Source organism: Limulus polyphemus, unplaced genomic scaffold (assembly GCF_000517525.1).
Source record: "Limulus polyphemus unplaced genomic scaffold, Limulus_polyphemus-2.1.2 Scaffold3167, whole genome shotgun sequence".
Classification (NCBI taxonomy): domain Eukaryota; kingdom Metazoa; phylum Arthropoda; class Merostomata; order Xiphosura; family Limulidae; genus Limulus; species Limulus polyphemus.
In genome coordinates, this window is record NW_013668777.1 from 62,520 (window position 1) to 67,455 (window position 4,936).

General features: G+C 36.9%; 1 protein-coding gene and 1 long non-coding RNA gene across 2 annotated transcripts in view; one reads left to right on the forward strand and one right to left on the reverse strand.

The window, feature by feature from the left end:
• LOC111088125 overlaps window positions 1–577 on the forward strand; it is a 14,808-nt gene extending 14,231 nt beyond the window's left edge. Inside the window, exon 3 of the long non-coding RNA XR_002612722.1 lies at window positions 542–577. This is a non-coding gene — a long non-coding RNA (uncharacterized LOC111088125). The remainder of the gene's footprint in view (window positions 1–541) is intronic.
• Window positions 1–4,936, reverse strand: part of LOC106468794 (netrin-1-like) — a gene marked incomplete at its 3' end in the record, with an annotated part of 93,415 nt that overhangs the window by 61,418 nt on the left and 27,061 nt on the right. The window lies entirely within an intron of this gene.

Consider the following 4,936-nt stretch of genomic DNA (forward strand, 5'->3'; position numbering starts at 1 on the left):
ATATATATATAAAACTCTAGAAATAATATTTTAAATACACGTTACATCCTTTATTTTATGTCTGCAGGGCAAAGTGGTTAGATTGATTATCAGATCGGAGAAGTCTAGTTCGAGACGTTGATGCTATCAAACAAGCGTGGCACTTTCATCTGTGGATGCGTTATAAGAGTGACAATCAGTCCTAACAATTGGTTATAAGAAACCGCTTTAAGCGACGGGTACTGCAGAATGGTTGCCTTCCTTGTGGTTCGCAGTTCAAATTAGTGACGGCTGTCATATGTAACTTCTCTCTGGGTGAATCAGGTGACATTCAGATGAGCAAACAAGTTTTTTTTTTTTTGCTTCAGTTTTTACCCATGCTTAAGAGCAAAGACTATATATTATTTTATCACAGAAAAGTCAATTTAAAAGAATGATTTATTCTGAATTTATCGCAAAGCTACTCGAGGGTTATCTGCGCTAGCCGTCCCTAATTTGAAAGTGATAAAACTAGAAGGAAGATAGCTAGTCAACACCGCCAATAGTAGGATTGACCCCACAGCTGAAAGGGCGAGCATGTTCGATGACGAGGATTCGAACCCGTGATCCTCAGATTATGAGTCGAGCACCACCTAACCACAGTTCAAAAGAAAGATAAGAAGTTGGCTGCAATTAAACTTAATGTCTGTAAGGCTTGCAGATACCAGATAATTTAAAAGTCTGTAAGGCTTGCAGATACCAGTTAATTTAAAAGTATGTAAGGCTTGCAGATACCAGTTAATTTAAAGTATGAAGACTTGCAGATACCAGTTAATTTAAAGTCTGTAAAGCTTGCAGATACCAGTTAATTTAAGAGTATGTAAGGCTTGCAGATAACAGTTAATTTAAGAGTATGTAAGGCTTGCAGATAACAGTTAATTTAAAGTATGTAAGGCTTGCAGATAACAGTTAATTTAAAGTATGTAAGGCTTGCAGATACCAGCTAATTTAAAGTCTGTAAAGCTTGCAGATAACAGTTAATTTAAAGTCTGTAAAGCTTGCAGATACCAGCTAATTTATAGTCTGTAAGGCTTGCAGATACCAGCTAATTTATAGTCTGTAAAGCTTGCAGATACCAGTTAATTTAAAGTCTGTAAAGCTTGCATATACCAGTTAATTTAAAGTCTGTAAAGCTTGCATATACCAGTTAATTTAAAGTCTGTAAAGCTTGCATATACCAGTTAATTTAAAGTCTGTAAAGCTTGCAGATACCGTTAATTTAAAGTCTGTAAAGCTTGCAGATACCCGTTAATTTAAAGTCTGTAAAGCTTGCAGATACCCGTTAATTTAAAGTCTGTAAAGCTTGCAGATACCAGTTTTGGAAATGTTGAAATTGGCGTATTACACTCATTACTGTACGTTAGGCGGACTTACAATGCTAGGAACCGGGTTTCGATACATGTGGCGGGCAGAGCACAGATAGCCCATTGTATAGCTTTGTGCTTAACTACAAATAAACTGTAAGCTAGTATGATATACAAAATAATAATAATAATATTTAATAGATTTAGCCTAAAAGCCCAAAGCGTCTGATGAAATATTCATATTACCTTTTGACATTTTAACACCACATAACAATGAAATATAATTCACTGTTCCGATTTCCTTACAATTTTCAAACAGTTAGGCATAAGTTCCTAAAAAATGTTGGAGGCGCCCTCTGTCTACCAGCAAAGGGAAATTTCTGACTGTCATATCTAGAAAAAGCGATTGGTGCTAATTTATTACACTTGGTGTATTTGTTCGATTTACCCAACGAGTAAACTAGTATACCAACAATCTTGGAAGTGTACGGTCAGGATCAAATATTGGGAATGAAGAAAACGTAGAACAATTTGATTGTGTAACCCGAGAGAACTTTGAATGTGATACTCGGAAAACTTAATTAAATAGAAATACAACTGACGTTTATAACATTTTGTAAGGAGAAATATGTGTTAAGGATTCAAGAACTGTGATACATATTAAGTCCGACGAAGATCATCACATGTGATGTGGGAATTTCTTTTCTATTTTTAATCTACCGAACTGTTCTCAACACTTTAAGAACGTTCTTTTAATTAATCTCCGTTTATCAACGACTCCCGTATCAAATTTATACTTAGTTTTTCCTCATTCCTTTTTCCATTTTGTTCAACTTGTCCGCGAGTTTTGAAGTACCCCTGAATTATGTTTAAATACGTTTGGGTCCGAGCGTGGCGAAGTAGTTGCGAGCCCTAGGCTTGATGGTTCGCGTCCCGTTCTTGTAAAATCTCGTCGTGCACTTATGAAACTTGTGCTAGAACAGCGACAGTCAACGAAGAGTAGGCGGTGGGTGCTGCCTTCCTTCTAGTCTACGAGCTCAGAACTAGCGACGGCTATGCGCAGATAGACTTTTTTGTTGCTTTGCGCAAAACAACTGAAACAAGCAAAATAATAAAGTCTTTCAAACAGTAAGTCATGACTGAGTTATGAACCTCGAACTGTCCTGACCGAGTTAACCTCATGTTTGTGACCAAATAAATTCATCTTACCCGTTCGCCCTACTTGACGATTTTATACAAGTATTCCTTAACACGCACATCATGTATACTTACCAGAAATTCGATACTTTAGTAAATGATAACGAAAATATCGAATATTAATACTCCACCCTGAATATCGCAAGCCAAAAAAAAAACAAAAAAAACTTCCTTTTCCCTGAGGGCTACATCTTTATAATGCGCTTTTTTATGTATGTTATAATTTGAAAAGGACGGCCTTGCGGGGTTTAGATATTGCCTTCTACAAAGATCCTCTTGTATAGATGAAAAATAGCCATGCACACCGTTCAATCTAACGATTCCTCGTTTCACTTGAAGGCGATAATAAATAGCTCAAGTGTTATTTTATGTAGCCGTTCAGGTAAACGAGTATAGCTTAAATGCTGACGTTCTTTTCATTTTTTTTTTCTCCTATGCAGTTTTGATTACCCCCACATAGACAGACACGTATCATTTGTGTTAAAGGCCACCAGGAGGACTGATTGCAGGCTCATTCAAAGGCCTAAACGCCCAGGTCTCTTTGCCACTTATTAACCAATGAAATACACCGCGTGTTAATACTTCCATACGTGTTTGGTAAAGACACAACTAGGTGTGTAACTTCATATAGGCGGCGGCTACTTGGAGCCGACCAGGTCCGCCTTTCCCGTCAGCCCTCGAGGTAGATCACTGGTGGTCTTTATTGGGCATAGTTTTGATCTGTCAAAAAAAAATCAGGTCAAAGGCAATGATGTTTTTTAGCTCATTGCTTGTGACAAAACTGTTAAAAGAATTCGTTAGATAACAATATGTAAAATAAACACCATACAAAATATATATAAGGCGGCACAAAAGTAAGCAAAAGATCGGAGAGAAAAGATAAAATACCAAAAAAAAAAGGAATTGAGACATAGAAGAGAAACGGGGGGGGGGGGTGGGTGTAAAACCAAATGGCGAGAAAAAAAGAAAAGAAAGAGGAGACAGCAATAATAAACGGGAATTAAAGATTAATGAAAAGATAAAATAGGAAAATGGAAAGAAGACGGGAAAAAAAAACGAATTAAAACGTAACAACTAAAATCCAATGATAGCTGGAAGACAAAGTCAATAATGAAGGGGAATGATAAAGTAAATAGCAAGTGGTGAAAAGTACGAACGTGGAAGACTCGTAAGCAAACAAAAAAACGAAAAGTATAAATGACAAGAAGCCAAGATAAAAATGGGAGAGAGAAAAAAATCCAACAGAGAGAATGTAGAAATAAAAAAATATTTAAAACTCGACAGCAAATAATAATACAAGATTGGGTGATAAAGTCCTACATTTTGGATTCAATTGGTCCAATTTCTTCTTCTTTCCAAGTAAACTGAATCGATAATAATTAATTTAAAACTCAAGTTTTATTATTTATTTACAAGTGTATTTGGATAACGGCAGGGTACAAATAAAACTAATGGTTTGCTTACTGAGAAGATTGTTTTAAATGTGTGTATAATTTGAAAAAAAAAATCTCAAAGGAAGAATATTTAGAACTTTCATTTATCGTGTTATTGTACTTGTGTCCATTTCAAAATCGTCAAATTCTACGAACTAGTTCTGTATAGAACATCTCTTCAGACGTCTCATGTAAAACCTTCCGCCAGACTAAAAATGAACGGTACTCTGTATTCTGGCGGATGTTGAACGCTAGGATACGGGATTACAGATGTAAGAAGCAGACGTGGGGATCTGTTAATTCGAGTAACATTCCCACAGTTGTGTCACTATGAAAACAAGCAATCGTTACGCAACTTCTTGTCCAATATCAACACTGGAAAGTGCAGCACACACATTTCAATCGTTGTTTCAGCCCACCGTTTTCTCGACCCACCCTGTAGCAGGCTTCACGTTGGGGAACAGGATGTTAAGAGACTCACTCACAAGCCAGGTATTTGTTCAACAACCACGCTCGTTTGTACAACTACTTCAGCAGGGTTGAGCCGACTTAAGTTGTAGTATAAATCACGTTCTGCCCCGTGAAGGGCGGTCGAGGGGCGGGTTGTGGTGCGGCGACGGGCGCCAAATTTCTCGCATTCTTGGCTCGCCGTAGCGACGTCCAGCTGCTTCAACGCACGCGCATTAACAAAATAATTCAACACTGAACGTCAGATGTAGCCCGTCATTAGCAGATGAAGAAATTGAATTATAATGGTCATGAATATATAAGGTAAGCATTGAAAATAGTAAAACGGTTTTTAATGCATTAAAAAAAAATCAAGTACTATCGTGTTACCACACATAAAAAGAAGACGTAGGAATATTAATTTGTAAATCTTTAAAGATCGAACATCAATGACTTTGTATCACACAGGCTCCCGTTTCCTGTTGTAGCTTCAGTTATTACTGTAAACATTCGGAATCACGATTTTTTTTTTTTTTT